Source organism: Schistocerca americana, chromosome 7 (genome assembly GCF_021461395.2).
Source record: "Schistocerca americana isolate TAMUIC-IGC-003095 chromosome 7, iqSchAmer2.1, whole genome shotgun sequence".
In the NCBI taxonomy this organism is placed as follows: domain Eukaryota; kingdom Metazoa; phylum Arthropoda; class Insecta; order Orthoptera; family Acrididae; genus Schistocerca; species Schistocerca americana.
Genome location: NC_060125.1, coordinates 598662886 through 598680171, shown reverse-complemented (window position 1 = coordinate 598680171; position 17286 = coordinate 598662886).

Below are 17286 nucleotides of genomic sequence, written 5' to 3'. Positions count from 1 at the left end.
ATTATGAAGTTGGCGCCCAACAGCTGCACAGTAAGCAGTCAGGAAATGTATGAAATGAAACGGAACAACACTTGGCGGTGCACCAAGTGAACACTGCTGGAGAGTTCTACAAGGCCTCACATGGGGTGCTAATAGAGCTAGCTTTTTTTTTTTACCAGATCTTACACCATTATTTCTGGACAGATTAAAGAAAAAAGTAGTGCTCAGTCGATAGAATTAATTGAAGACAATTTGAAAGTAAAGTTTGTTGAACTTTCCAACTACGCAGGTGAGATTTGCTTCTTCCAAAATAATTTTGAAGTACTGAAAATGGTCTCAGAGCTCCAGGAAACATACAGACTGAGGTAACTGAGCTACAGGCGAATGATGCATTGAAATACTCGGCTAATAATAACTTTACAATTATATTTTACGCCAATCTGACAGAGCACTAGAACTACAAACGTTTGCGGCTATCACGTTTACTATTTTCGTTAGCATTTACATTGGCGAGGAAATGTTCCTTCAAATGAAAAAATATTAAGTGCGCTATGTGATCGGGACTTACACTTCAAACATTTCCATCAACTTTTAAGAATCAGTATTACCAAGACTAAAGCTTATATTTTCTGTCTGGAGTGTAAGTTGCAAACAGGAGTATAACACAACCTGCACTTCATGCTCTCTGTATGCTGTAACCTGACAATATAACTGATTTCTTTTATATTTTAAGAATGGGTTTTTATGCAAATGGCTGGAAAGACAGTTTTTTTGCTATTTTAATGGATAAGTTTGAGAGAAATTTTATCAGACGTAGTGAGTGCCATATTCTTCGACTACCTATTGCCATCATTGAGGCGAAAGAATTATCCAGTCACTGCTGAACGCCGTAAAATGGTGGGCCGGAAACTACGTAAGTAATATTCACAAGCTAATTGGAACTCAACTTTACATCACTGAGAAAGTTATGCATACATGGAAAAAGTAAGTAACCTGAGAATGCAAATTCAGTACCTTAAGGTGGAAGCATGGACTTGACAAACAGGTTATCTCGATTTTTTTGGTGTCGTTAGACATTTGTAGACACGCCATTGGGTTATTTCTCCAGCTGTTAAACAGATTTAAAATCAGACGCTTAAATTCGTATTGGACGTAACGTTTGCTAACCCTCAGACCCCTCCGCACATAGCAGCATTCCTTTTCTTGCGCCATACTTTGCCTCCACTCACAGACATCACACTATTACGTGGATCACCTTCTTCCTGCATCACTGTGGTGCACAGCCAAATTTTGCTGCCCATAATATAGGGTTTCAGAAATTGTTAAAATTCTCTTACCTTGGACTATACGGCGCAGGTGGGATTTAAATTAAACCGTCAGATCATGTGAGATCGAGCTACTATTTATTATACATCCTCATTTAAATGCTGTAAAAGTGTTTCCTGATCGACGTTCCATTATTTTTAAATACCCTTGTATATTTGTTAATGACGTGATGTTGCTCAACCTTTCTGGTTATTTCATCTATATTTTCACACCTTAGCACAGAAGACTGAGGTGTACTATTGATAACTAAATTTCTAAATAGAAAACGTTTCAATCAGCTCCATGTCTTATTCACTTATACCATGTATAAAAAAAATCAAGATAAATCAGTTTCCTAGCGCGAACAACGTCAATTCTTTTTTTAAACTAATTTCAAAAATATATAGATTTCTGCGGTGTTTTTATGCTGATTCAAGGTAAATTTCTTGGTTACACTGTTCTTAGATAATGTCAGATAGGAATAATAGAGCCACAATGAGAACAATTCCTTCTCCAAAACTTCGTTTTTTTTTCCCTTAAACTGCAATAATTGTGAGTTGTACATATAAATAATCGCTACTGTACAGCTATAAAGCCTGTATACTTGATTACGGATTTTTCTTCTTAAATACAATTGTGCTTTAACACATTACTGTGCATGTTTCATTTTAAGCAGAATAAGCAACAAAGTTACGAACAAAAAAAAAACTCTATGATTTTAACTCTGCATTCTTTATTGCACATCTTTAATTGAAAGTGTATATGAACCACAAAGATATTCAGGCTTTGATAACAGAGAATGCGGATATCAAAATGTTGCCACTCTTGACGTAACCAATACGAACATAATTGTTCGCAACAGTTTCCAAGCACGCACATCCACGGAGCAATACGTGAGTGCTTGAAACGTATTTCAAAGGATAATACACGATCTTAAAGAACACTACAGTGGAATTCATGTAATTTTTCTATTACGAATACTTATGTGCAATAATTTCTTACGTTTTTTATTTGGTATTGAACTTAAAATGCTCCTGTAAAAAAATAATGAAGCATGCTCGACGAAAGTAATTATTTATGTTAATTATTTATGTCTAACATCTGGGAGGAATCCGGAAGCGAAGCAATTGAAGGTCCACAGGTCAACGAGAAACGTTTGTTAAAAAGAAATATGAGCCAACCATTTTGGTGTCTACTCTATATCAGTAAAATTTATAACTGTGCAATTATTTGAATGGAAAGTAGTACTTGTTTAATAGAGTAACGATCGAGAACCACGAGAAGGCGTGTTATCTGTGATCGAACTAAGCTTCGTTCCAAAAACACAAGGGCCATACATGTCCGTCTAAAACGAAAGGTACGGACAAGAAAGACGATTAATTGCGGCTTCGTGAAAGTCACGTCGTCACTAGGGTGTGAACGCAGTTTCTGCGATTTATAATGTGTTTTTCGAAATAAATGACCAAGTAAAAGGTATTATATTTCATTGGCTCTGCACGTACTACACGCCAAAATACACGAGTCTTTCTGTTCTATAAAGAAAATTCCCCGACCAAATGTCGATCAATAATGTTGTTACAATGTCCTTTTTTTTCATTTTTCATAACTCCAATAGTCATTGCACGCAGAGGTTTGTGCGAAAGAGATAACTGAATAACGGCTGATAATATTAACGCGTGGAATTTCAGTGCCGAGTAGTGTTGGACATGAAACGTTAAAAGTGTCAAATTGAGCTGCCATTCATGGTGCAGAGGCTTATTAAACAATTGCAATAATCATTAACGTGAATAAGTGAGAATATTTGCTGCAAAAATACGAAAAAAATTGTGAGCTCATGAACAGATTCTGTCACTATTCCAGCCAATATTAAAGTGACTGTTTCCAGAGACCATTGAAGTTGTTGTTCTTCTTAATCTGCAAACTTCGAAAGCGTCCCTTCCAGGGTATCATCATACCCGTGAGCTGGCCTCTGGCTCCGCATACAACTCCTGTGTGTGTTGTACACTTTAGCAGCGGACCAGCACGTCACCGGCATCTATGCTGTCCTGGGTCATTCTGCGTCGGAGCCTGGACAACGATTATGTTGTACGTAGAGAAGTCCCATCGCTTCAAAACTGTAGCGAAATGCAGCAAGACCTGCAGAAGATAGTCACTTGGTAAACAATTATCAGTTTACCTTCAACACAAACAATTCTAAATAGATGGGAAAGCAGTTACTTTTTGATTACGACATTGCTGAACAGTACCTGAAACAGACACATCCATTAAACATCTAGGAGTATGCATGAGGAGCGATTTAAATCTATTCACAGGATAGGCAGATGCTAGGCTGAGACTGACTGGAAGAATTCTTAGGAAGTGTAGTACAGTCACAAAGGACGTACGCTACAAAACCCTCGTTAAATCGTTGTTTGAGTACTGGTCTGCAGTTTGGGATGGGACATTTAATGTGGTGGAATTAATAGAGGACACAGAGAAGGCCCAAAAAAGAGCAGCCCATTTCTTCACTGGTAGACTATGTAAATGCGCAAGTGTCGCAGGGATGCTTATTGAAATCTAGTTGCAGACGTTATAAGTGAGGCGTTTATCCATCACAGTGTTGTTTACTGTTAAAATTCCCTGTATATACATACCCATGGAAGTCCATCAATAGCCGCGTGAGATTAGCCGAGCGGTCTAGGGCGCTGCAGTCATGGACTGTGCAGCTGGTCCCGGCGGAGGTTCGAGTTCTCCGTCGGGCATTGGTGTGTGTCTTTGTTCAAAAATGGCTCTGATCACCATGGGACTCAACATCTTAGGTCATAAGTCCCCTAGAACTTAGAACTAGTTAAACCTAACTAACCTATGGACATCACACACACCCATGCCCGAGGAAGGATTCGAACCTGCGACCGTAGCAGTCCCGCGTGTGTGTCTTTGTCCTTAGGATAATTTAAGTTAAGTAGTGTGTAAGCTTAGGGACTGATGACCTTAGCAGTTAAGTCCCATAAGATTTCACACACACACAAGTCCATCAATATGTTACATATATGTAGCGAACTAACCATGAGCGTAAAATTAGGGAGAATCATACGAGGTGCATTCAAGTTCTAAGGCATCCGATTTTTTTTTCTCCGGACTGGACAGAGATAGAAACATGCGCATTGTTTTAAAATAAGGCCGCGTTCATTGTCAATACGTCCCAGAGATGACAGCACCGTACGGCAGATGGAATTTTACCGCCAGCGGCGAGAATGAGAACTGTTTTAAATACTTAAAATGGCGACGTTTTCCTTACTTGAACAGCGTGCAGTCATTCGTTTTCTGAATTTGCGTGGTGTGAAACCAATTGAAATTCATCGACAGTTGAAGGAGACATGTGGTGATGGAGTTATGGATGTGTCGAAAGTGCGTTTGTGGGTGCGACAGTTTACTGAAGGCAGAAGATCGTGTGACAACAAACCGAAACAACCTCGGGCTCGCACAAGCCGGTCTGACGACACGATCGAGAAAGTGGAGAGAATTGTTTTGGGAGATCGCCGAATGACTGTTGAACAGATCGCCTCCAGAGTTGGCATTTCTGTGGGTTCTGTGCACACAATCCTGCATGACGACCTGAAAATGCGAAAAGTGTCATCCAGGTGGATGCCACGAATGCTGACGGACGACCACACAGCTGCCCGTGTGGCATGTTGCCAAGCAATGTTGACGCGCAACGACAGAATGAATGAGACTTTCTTTTCGTCGGTTGTGACAATGGATGAGACGTGGATGTCATTTTTCAATCCAGAAACAAAGCGCCAGTCAGCTCAATGGAAGCACACAGATTCACCGCCACCAAAAAAATTTCGGGTAACCGCCAATGCTGAAAAAATGATGGTGTCCATGTTCTGGGACAGCGAGGGCGGAATCCATACCCATTGCGTTCCAAAGGGCACTACGGTAACAGGTGCATCCTACGAAAATGTTTTGAAGAATAAATTCCTTCCTGCACTGCAACAAAAACGTCCGGGAAGGGCTGCGCGTGTGCTGTTTCACCAAGACAACGCACCCGCACATCGAGCTAACGTTACGCAACAGTTTCTTCGTGATAACAACTTTGAAGTGATTCCTCATGCTCCCTACTCACCTGACCTCGCTCCTAGTGACTTTTGGCTTTTTCCAACAATGAAAGACACTCTCCGTGGCCGCCATGCTGCTATTGCCTCAGCGATTTTCCAGTGGTCAAAACAGACTCCTAATGAAGCCTTCGTCGCTGCCATGGAATCATGGCGTCAGCGTTGTGAAAAATGTGTACGTCTGCAGGGCGAGAAGTAACGCCAGTTTCATCGATTTCGGGTGAGTAGTTAATTAGAAAAAAAATCGGAGGCCTTAGAACTTGAATGCACCTCGTACAAAGCCTTACTCACAGGCGTTCTTCCCACGCACCATTCACTACCGGAGTAGGAGATGGGGATGAGGAAATGACAGTTGTACGCGAAGTACCCTCCTCCACACACCGGGATGCAGATGTATTTGTAGTTAGGGGCCTCACATGAAGCGATAGCTATTACGCAAGATGGATCGGTGAAAAATACCATGGCGACCATGAGGGGACTAGAGTCTCCTCGTCAGGCAATCGAGGACAGTGAGGCTGGTGTTGACTTGTAGGAGTCCTGAACACTTTGGGGCGCTCCGTACAGGCAGTAGCAGGCTGAACGAAACTGGACCAAAGTATTTCACGAAAGTGAGCGACCCCTAGGTTGTAAAGTGACGGCACTGCAATTGTTAACTGCGACAGAATTAGAGTTTGCGCATGAACCAATACAGTGCGGCGAAACTGTTCTTGACTTGAATATTCTTGAGCATCGTTTCTGGACGTACCAGATGAACCAAGTTGGACCGAATGTTCCTATGGATGTGAGTAGTCCCTCGGTCGTCATGCAGTTCCATTACGGTTGGCGACCATGACAGGAACACGTGTTGGTTGACAGGCAACGCTGAGTGATGAGGCTATTGTTGACTTCTATTTAGGGAGCTTCGAGTGGTTCTGGACACACAAGGACACAGCAAATCGCACTGGATTTTTCTAAAGATATGAGAGGTTTTTGTGTCGTCATGCGATTTCTTTGTGGTTAGCGACCACGACAGGAATTTATCTTGGTCGACAGGCTAAGGTGAGTGTTGAGGGAGCTGTTGATATGTGCGTTCGTGGAACTTTGAGCACTTGTGGGTGCTTCAGAGAGATGGCAGCAGACTGAAATACGAGGGTCACTCCAAAAGAAATGCACACTATATTTTTTATCCATCTTTTATTCTATATGTCTGATAGTTTTACAGTGTGTAGATACATCCTTTAGGTTTCATTTCTCCACATGATTTCCATCCCTCTCAACTGCCTTACGCCATCTTGGAACCAGCGCCTCTATACCCGCACAGTAAAATTCTGGACCAATCTGTTGGAGCAAGTGTTTGGCAGCATGCACAAGGGAGTCATCATCTTCATACCTTGTTCCACGAAGAGAGTCTTTCAGTTTCCCAAAGAGATGATAGTCACATGGAGCCAGGTCAGGACTGTAAGGCGGGTGTTTCAGTATTGTCCATCCGAGTTTTGTGATCGCTTCCATGGTTTTTTGACAGACATGTAGCCGTGCATTGTCGTGCAACAACAAAACGTCCAGCTTTTGCCGTTGTGGTCGAACACGACTCAGTCGAGCGTGGTTCCTTCAGTGTCGTCACATATGCATCAGAATTTATGGTCGTTCCATTTGGCACGATGTCCACAAGCAAGAGTCTTCGGAATCGAAAAACACCATAGCCAACTTTTCCAGTAGAAGGTGTGGTTTTGAATTTTTTTTTCTTGGGTGAATTTGCATGATGCCACTCCATTGATCTCTGGTGAAAAACGATGGAGCCACGTTTCATCACCTGTCACAATTCTTCCAAGAAATTCATCTCCACCATTCTCGTACTGTTCCAAAAGTTCGCTGCAAACCGTTTTTCTTGTTTCTTTGTGAGCTACTGCCAACATCCTGAGAACCCCCCTGGCACAAAGTTTTTTAACGCCAACACTTTCAGTATTCTGCTAACACTTCCTTCCCCTATCACAACGTAGTGTGACAATTCGTTCACTGTGATGCGTCTGTCAGCAGTCACCAATTCGTTAACTCTCTGCACATTGTCTGGAGTGTGTGCAGTACGAGGCCTGCCGCTGCGAGGACAGTCATCAAAATTGCCATGCTCGCTTTCATCACGTAACCTGCTCGCCCACCGACTAACTGTACTGCGATCGGCAGCAGCATCTCGATACACCTTTTCAACCTCTTGTGGATGTTTCCCACTGTCTCGTTTTCACGGCACAGGAATTCTGTGACAGCACGTGTAGCAGCCATCTTGAAGACATGCTGTGACAGCGCCACTCACGGGAATAGGTTGAACTAAGTTTGAAAACAAGCGAGAAGGATGTATCTACACACTATAAGACTTTCACACATGCAGAATGAAAACTGTATTTTTACAAAAATAGTGTGCATTTCTTTTGCAGTGATCCTCGTATTTCTTTAATCTGAGTGGTCCATTCATTAATCGAGTGGCCTCTGATTGTCACGATTGGTAACAGTGACAAAATTGGCTCAAAATGATTCTACATCTACATCTACATCCATACTCCGCAAGCCACCTGACGGTGTGTGGCGGAGGGTACTTTGAGTACCTCTATCGGTTCTCCCTTCTATTCCAGTCTCGTATTGTGCGTGGAAAGAAGGATTGTCGGTATGCTTCTGTGTGGGCTCTAATGTCTCTCATTTTATCCTCATGGTCTCTTCGCGAGATATACGTAGGAGGGAGCAATATACTGCTTGACTCTTCGGCGAAGGTATGTTCTCGAAACTTTAACAAAAGCCCGTACCGAGCTATTGTGTGTCTCTCCTGCAGAGTCTTCCACTGGAGTTTATCTATCATCTCCGTAACGCTTTCGCGATTACTAAATGATCCTGTAACGAAGCGCGCTGCTCTCCATTGGATCTTCTCTATCTCTTCTATCAACCCTATCTGGTACAGATACCACAATGCTGAGCAGTATTCAAGCATACTGTAACCTACTTCCTTTGTTTTCGGATTGCATTTCCTTAGGATTCTTCCAATGAAAGTCTGGCATCTGCTTTACCAACGATCAACTTTATATGATCATTCCATTTTAAATCACTCCTAATGCATACTCCCAGATAATTTATGGAATTAACTGCTTCCAGTTGCTGACCTGCAATTTGTAGCTAAATGATAAGGGATTTATCTTTCCATGTATTCGCAGCACATTACACTTGTCTACATTGAGAGTCAATTGCCATTCCCTGGACCATGCGTCAATTCGCTGCAGATCCTCCTGCATTTCAGTACAATTTTCCATTGTTACAAGCTCTCGATACACCACAGCATCATCTGCAAAAAGACTCAGTGAACTTCTGATGTCATCCACAAGCTCATTTATGTACATTATGAACAGCAACGATCCTACGACACTCCCCTGCGTCACACCTGAAATCACTCTTATTTCGGAAGACTTCTCTCCATTGAGAATGGCATGCTGCCTTCTGTTATCTAGGAACTTCTCAATCCAATCACATAATTGGTCTGATAGTCCATATGTTCTTACTTTGTTCATTAAACGACTGTGGGGAACTGTATCGAACGCCTTGCGGAAGTCGAGAAACACGGCATCTACCTCTGAACCTATGTCTATGGCCCTCTGAGCCTCGTGGACGAAAAGCGCGAGCTGGGTTTCACACGACCGTCTTTTTCGAAACCCATGCTGATTCCTACAGAGTAGATTTCTAGTCTCCAGAAAAGTCATTATACTCGAACATAATACGTGTTCCAAAATTCTACAACTGATCGACGTTAGAGATATAGGTCTATAGTTCTGCACATCTGTTCGACGCCCTTTCTTGAAAACGGGGATGACCTGTGCCCTTTTCCAATCCTTTGGAACGCTACGCTCTTTTAGAGACCTACGGTACACCGCTGCAAGAAAGGGGGCAAGTTCCTTCGCGTACTCTGTGTAAAATCGGACTGGTATCCCATCAGGTCCAGCGGCCTTTCCTCTTTTGAGCGATTTTAATTGTTTCTCTATCCCTCTGTCGTCTATTTCGATATCTACCATTTTGTCATCTGTGCGACAATCTAGAGAAGGAACTACAGTGCACTCTTCCTCTGTGAAACAGATGGCTCTGAGCACTATGGACTTAACATCTGAGGTCATCAGTCCCCTAGAACTTAGAACTACTTAAACCTAACTAACGTAATGACATCACACACATCCATGCCCGAGGCAGGACTCGAACCTGCGACCGCAGCGGTCGCGCGGTTCCAGACTGTAGCCTAGAACCGCTTGGCCTCTACGGCCGGCCGTGACAGAAATAGAAGTTTCCCATCAGCCAGTGAGGCTGCCGTTGACTTTTACGTCGTGGAGTGTCGGTTCCGGACGCACCAGAAGGGTAGCGATTGGTTGAACCATATTGGACTGAGTTTCCCTGCGAATGTGAGCGGTCCCTGCGTCGTCATGGGATTTCATTGCGGATGGCGACCGTGACAGGCGCAGATTTTAGGCGACAGGCGGTGCTGAGCGGTAAGGGTGACGTGGATTGGTACGTTAGGGAGTGTGGAGCAGTTGCAGAGGTGGGTTGCAGAGAGGCGGCGGCGGGCTGTGTGGGGACACACAGCGGACGGCTGCGGCCTCCCGCCGGCGTCCACAGGGCAGAGGACTGGGGACTGGGGCGCGTGCCCCGGGCACGGGCCGGCGCGGCGCGTTAGGCGCGCATCCGCGCGGGCGCGCTCGCACCACGGGCGCACGCCGCGGAATAATTTAACAAGTCGCGAGACAAAGCTGGCGCCAGCGGGCGGCGCGCCATTCGGGCGCAGTGAGCCGGCGCGGCCGGCGCGGCCGTGTTTTCTAAAGTGGCGCGCCGCCGCCGCCGCCGCCGTCTTTAACTCTGTCCGCAGCTGGTGGCTAACGGCCGCGGCCGGCCACGCCCCCTCGCCTCGGTATTACCTCGGCGGACCCGCTTTCCAGCCGGCGATTGTTCGTGCCCCGCCCGATCGCGCACGGGCTATTCGCGCGCAAATCGAGTCGGAGTCAATATTTCTCGTGCCGGAGCTCCATTGCCGGGCTATTTGCTTAGGGATGGAAGGGTGGCAGATGTGCCGAGATAATGACGTTACGGAAGCAATTGTACGAGACCGGCTGAGGGAAACGCGTAGAAGGGGTGTCTGCGGGACTACATTAATGGAATAAGTAACTGGGAGCTCTGTAATCGCTTACCACAGGAAATGTACACTACTGCCCATTAATACTGCTACACCAAGAAGAAATGCACATGATAAACGGATTTTCATTGGACAAATATATTATACTAGAACTGACATGTGATTACATTTTCACGCAATTTTTGTGCATAGATTCTGAGAAATCAGCACCCAGAACAACCACCTCTGGCCTCGATACGCTCGGGCATTGAGTCAAACACAGCTTGGATGGCGTGCAGAGGTATAGCTGCCCATGCAGCATCAACACGATACCACAGTTCATCAAGAGTAGTGACTGGCGTATTGTGACGAGCCACTGCTCGGCCACCATTGACCAGACGTTTTCAATTGGTGAGAGATCTGGAGAACGTGCTGGCCAGGGCAGCAGTCGAACATTTTCTGTATCCAGAAAGGCCCGTACAGGACCTGCAACATGCGGTCGTGCATTATCCTGCTGAAATGTAGGGTTTCGCAGGGATCGAATGAAGGGTGGAGCCACGGGTCGTAACACATCTGAAATCTAACGTCCACTGTTCAAAGTGCCGTCAATGCGAACAAGAGGTGACCGAGACGTGTAACCAACGGCACCCCATTCAATCATGCCGGGTGATACGCCAGTATGGCGAAGACAAATACACGCTTCCAATGTGCGTTCACCACGTTATCGCCAAACATGGATTAGACCATGATAATGCTGTAAACACAACGTGGATTAATCCGAAAATATGACGTTTTGCCATTAGTGCACCCAGGTTCGTCGTCGAGTACACCATCACAGGCACTCCTGTCTGTGATGCAGCGTCGAGAGTAACCGCAGCCACGGTCTCCGAGCTGATAGTCTATGCTCCTGCAAACGTCGTCGAACTGTTCGTCCAGATGGTTGTTGTCTTGCAAATGTCCCCATCTGTTGACTCAGGGATCGAGACGTGGCTGCACGATCTCTTACAGCCGTGCGGATAAGATGCCTGTCATCTCGACTGCTAGTGATACCAGGTCGTTGAGATCCAGCACGGCGTTCCGTATTACCCCCCCTGTACCCACCGATTCCATATTCTGCTAACAGTCATTGGATCTCGACCAAGTTGAGCAGCAATGTCGCGATACGATAAACAGCAATCGCGATAGGCTACAATCCGACCTTTATCAAAGTCGGAAACGTGATGGTACGCATTTCTCCTCCTTACACGAGGCATCACAACAACGTTTCACTACGCAACGCCTGTCAACTGCTGTTTGTGTGTGCGAAATCGGTTTGAAACTATCCTCATTTCAGCACGTTGTAGGTGTCGCCACCGGCGCCAACCTTGTGTGAATGTTCTGAAAAGCTAATCATTTGCATATCACAGCATCCTTTTCGTGTCGGTTAAATTTCGCGTCTGTAGGACGTCATCTTCGTGGCGTAGCAGTTTTGATGGCCAGTAGTGTAATTCTGCAGTTCCCTTTCAGGCGATTGGCTAGTCTTAGTGACATATGATTTTGTGTTGAACTAAGCACTGAACTGTTGTTAATATCAAATCAAGCTGTATGACGCCTTTGTAACTTGTTTTTGATCTACCTTCATTCAATACATCGTTCGTTATGAATAACAGCTGCTACCCTCAACACTGCAGTACGGTATTTGGAGTGACTAAGGATTTGTTGATAGTCCTTTTGCTTTTTGAGGAAGGGCGCTGTCGAATGAGCTTGCTACAAATATTGGCAGAAGGTTCTTGCAGGAAAGACAACGATCGATACCGTCGCAGCACGTTCAGTACATTTCACAGCTGAGGGATTCTGAGGACAGTAAAGAATTGTGAAGTCCGAGTAGTGCTCAAACAGCCATTTGCAACACATGTAACCAAATGACAAGACGAATACTGCGATATATGAGAATCTATATCTGATCGGGAGTCTAACCGTCGGTCCCTGCTCTTTGCGGCCACTCGCCCTGACCATTATGCTACCTCAGCACGCTTCCACTCCTGACTCAAACTTTCATTGTTGCTGAGGTTTCCGTCTGTTATTTCGGAACACTACTATCAGAGGATCTTCAGGTGGTTCAAATGGCTCTAAGCACTATGGGACTTTACAAAAAAAAAAAATGGCTCTGAGCACTATGGGACTTAACATCTATGGTCATCAGTCCCCTAGAACTTAGAACTACTTAAACCTAACTAACCTAAAGACAGCACACAACATCCAGCCATCACGAGGCAGAGAAAATCCCTGACCCCGCCGGGAATCGAACCCGGGAACCCGTGCGTGGGAAGCGAGAACGCTACCGCACGACCACGAGATGCGGGCGGGGACTTAACATCTGAGGTCATCAGTCCCCTAGAACTTAGAACTAGTTAAACCTAACTAACCTAAGGACATCACTAACATCCATGCCCGAGGCAGGATTCGAACCTGCGAACGTAGCAGCAGCGCGATTCCCGACTGAAGCGCCTTGAACCGCTCGACCACAGCGGCCAGCTCACCTGACCTGAATCCCCTTGATTATTTCCTGTGGGGACATCTAAAACCACTTTGTATGAGACCCCAATGGATACAGAGATGGAAGTAGTCGCCAGAATTGTACCTGCCTGTGATGTGCTTCGAAACACACCAGGGATATTTGTCTGGGTGCATCGAACCTTGCCCGCCGATGTCATGCTTGCATTGAGGTTGATGTCCGTCACTTTTAGCACATTTTGTCAGATACAGTACAGATGGTACGTTCATTGTGTTAATGATGGTACTTGCAGTTAACTGTAACTAAAGTAAACAAAACAGAACACAGTAATGTGATTTTATTCCTATTATCGTCTTAAGCTGCCTTCTCCGACCCCAGGCTTCATACCTCAAATCGTTCAATGGAGCATCCTCTGCGTCGTGTTGAATTTTTGCACGCTCTTACGGAAACACTCTGTACATCTATGAGCCAAAACGCTATGACCACTGCATGCCGCGAGACTGGGTGCAGAGTGGTGGCGTTGTGTGCACGTCATCCAGTGAGGAAAGTGTGCTGACAGATACTAACGAAGGCAACAAAAAATGTATTTTGTCAACCATATAGGATTTGAGCACCAAGCATGCGTAAGGACGCCAGTAACGAACTAAATACACTCCGGGAAATTGAAATAAGAACACCGTGAATTCATTGTCCCAGGAAGGGGAAACTTTATTGACACATTCCTGGGGTCAGATACATCACATGATCACACTGACAGAACCACAGGCACATAGACACAGGCAACAGAGCATGCACAATGTCGGCACTAGTACAGTGTATATCCACCTTTCGCAGCAATGCAGGCTGCTATTCTCCCATGGAGACGATCGTAGAGATGCTGGATGTAGTCCTGTGGAACGGCTTGCCATGCCATTTCCACCTGGCGCCTCAGTTGGACCAGCGTTCGTGCTGGACGTGCAGACCGCGTGAGACGACGCTTCATCCAGTCCCAAACATGCTCAATGGGGGACAGATCCGGAGATCTTGCTGGCCAGGGTAGTTGACTTACACCTTCTAGAGCACGTTGGGTGGCACGGGATACATGCGGACGTGCATTGTCCTGTTGGAACAGCAAGTTCCCATGCCGGTCTAGGAATGGTAGAACGATGGGTTCGATGACGGTTTGGATGTACCGTGCACTATTCAGTGTCCCCTCGACGATCACCAGTGGTGTACGGCCAGTGTAGGAGATCGCTCCCCACACCATGATGCCGGGTGTTGGCCCTGTGTGCCTCGGTCGTATGCAGTCCTGATTGTGGCGCTCACCTGCACGGCGCCAAACACGCATACGACCATCATTGGCACCAAGGCAGAAGCGACTCTCATCGCTGAAGACGACACGTCTCCATTCGTCCCTCCATTCACGCCTGTCGCGACACCACTGGAGGCGGGCTGCACGATGTTGGGGCGTGAGCGGAAGACGGCCTAACGGTGTGCGGGACCGTAGCCCAGCATCATGGAGACGGTTGCGAATGGTCCTCGCCGATACCCCAGGAGCAACAGTGTCCCTAATTTGCTGGGAAGTGGCGGTGCGGTCCCCTACGGCACTGCGTAGGATCCTACGGTCTTGGCGTGCATCCGTGCGTCGCTGCGGTCCGGTCCCAGGTCGACGGGCACGTGCACCTTCCGCCAACCACTGGCGACAACATCGATGTACCGTGGAGACCTCACGCCCCACGTGTTGAGCAATTCGGCGGTACGTCCACCCGGCCTCCCGCATGCCCACTATACGCCCTCGCTCAAAGTCCGTCAACTGCACATACAGTTCACGTCCACGCTGTCGCGGCATGCTACCAGTGTTAAAGACTGCGATGGAGCTCCGTATGCCACGGCAAACTGGCTGACACTGACGGAGGCGGTGCACAAATGCTGCGCAGCTAGCGCCATTCGACGGCCAACACCGCGGTTCCTGGTGTGTCCGCTGTGCCGTGCGTGTGATCATTGCTTGTACAGCCCTCTCGCAGTGTCCGGAGCAAGTATGGTGGGTCTGACACACCGGTGTCAATGTGTTCTTTTTTCCATTTCCAGGAGTGTAAATAAAAAGTGCCTTCTTCAGTCACAGTTCCACCAGAGTAGATTTATCGTACTTGTTTTGTGACATCCTGAAGTTCTAATTCAGCCAATAAAGAACATGCAGTTTTGTAATTGGCGGCTTGACGGTCGCCACACATGTTCTCCACGATACCGAACCTCCCACTGGTCATCTCTATCTGTGGCTAAATAAAAACTGAAGTATATTCTCCCCCTGTGAACTCAGAAGAGAAATTACTTGCAAGAATTCTTGAAGTGGTCACACACACAAACACACACACACACACACACACACACACACACACACACACACACAAACAAACACACGCACAGACCGCGACAGACATTTTTCGTTGAACACACAAAGCCCTGCTACATGGATACCGCCCCTGTGCTGAAGTTAACAGTACTCGTTTTGGACATTCATTGTTAACAATGATTATAATGACACGGGACTGAAATATATTTAGCATTTTGTGTTCTCAGTTCTTCCAGTAACCTCCTGGATACTCCGCACTCAATGTGTATTTCCGACACCTGGCTGCTTAACGAAATAAACTTGTCGTTGACTCCGACATTATATCTTGGGCACCGAATTTTTGAACTTTCTGTGTAAGCGAATCAGAGGTAGATGAGGAATAGTTACTGTTACAATACGGCCCGCAAATGGGAAAATTGATCGGCATAACTGACTTTTAAAAAGGGCCGGGGTACGAGCTGGTCGCTTGTCGCGTCTTACTGTCGAGAACAACTATGAAAAGCGGTGTTGAAGGACGGAGATAACACGGTGCAGTGACAAGCTGTTGAACGTCTTCGCCTCTTCACAGAACGTGCACGTGGGAGGCTACACGTGGCGGATCTGACAGCAGAGTACATTACTGGTACAAGCGCAGGAGCTCGGAACCGCGTCTTACTCGTACATTGAACACACGTGTTGCCAAATTGTCCCAACGATATCATCAGCTACGATTGCGGTGGGCACGGAATCATAGAGATCATAACATGGGTTAATGAAAACGCGTCGTCCGGTCGGACAAACTGCGTTCCTTACATCAGGTCTTTGTTTGTGTCCAGATACACCGTCATCCAGGGGAACAGGGGCTCGAAACGTGCACAGCACCAAGAGTGTAAACCAGTGTAACGCTATGGGACCTCTGGTAGTAATCGAAGACACTATTACAGCAGTGGACTACCATGTAGCGGTACTAGGAGTACGCTTTATCAATATAAATCGTGCTTCGGTTGAATAAATCCCAGTTGAGGGACATCAGAAGTTGATCAGCAGATTGCAGCTTTACCATGTGATCCTCACTTGTTAAGTCAATAACCAACTAATGGACACGAAAAAAGGCACCTGAGTGCTTCATTTCGATTACTTTTTCAATGTGTCACACTTCCTCATCCTCTCTGTACCTTTCCAGTATGTGTGAGGGCATGTTGTGTGAATGTGCTAGAGAGGTCAAGAGCTATTTAAAAAATTGGCAGTAGAGAAACTAGGGAAGGTAAACGCAGAGATTGCTTGATATACTTCAGAGAGGTCGGTTCTAGGAGTGTAGAGGGTGGAGGTTGGCCTTCAGACAATAGGAACGTGGCAGTTCGACGGGTAGCGTGCCTTGGGGTCTGCTAGCCGGGACGTGATTAGGAGAGGACGCAGTGTGGAGTCGCACCGTCTGAAAGGTGGTGAGACAGGAAATGCTGTACATCACAGCAGATACAGTTTACGAATCAACGTCACCTCTTTGCTCGTCTCATAAGCTCAGGTATCTCTTTGGGTAGCTTCCCAGCTCTGTGCGTTCACGCTTTGGCATTAACTTGTGTAGTAGCGGCGTTCTGCGTAGTGCTTCGCAACGTTTTCAGAGTGTCGGCGCTTGGAAGGGCTGCGTCCTGATTTGTGATAATGAAATCCCTTTGGCCTCCCTATAGTGTGACAATTGATAGGTTGATGGTACGTGACCTATTAGATATTTCAGTATTTGTCAGCACCGATAATAGTGAGGACCAGTGATTCCAGATTACCTTAATGTCTAATAAACTTTCAGTCATGTGAAGTCAGTGTTGGGGTTTTCAGACAGTTACCTCCCGTATCCCAGTTGATTGTTATCAAGCTCAGATTAAAAATTATAAAAGAGTAAGAACCCCCTCATTGCTTTGTTAAACAGTGCCAAATCTAGTAGCCTCCCCCCCCCCCCCCCCCTCTTGATAATCCAATAGAATTATGAGCGTAGGCCTGAATAATGGTA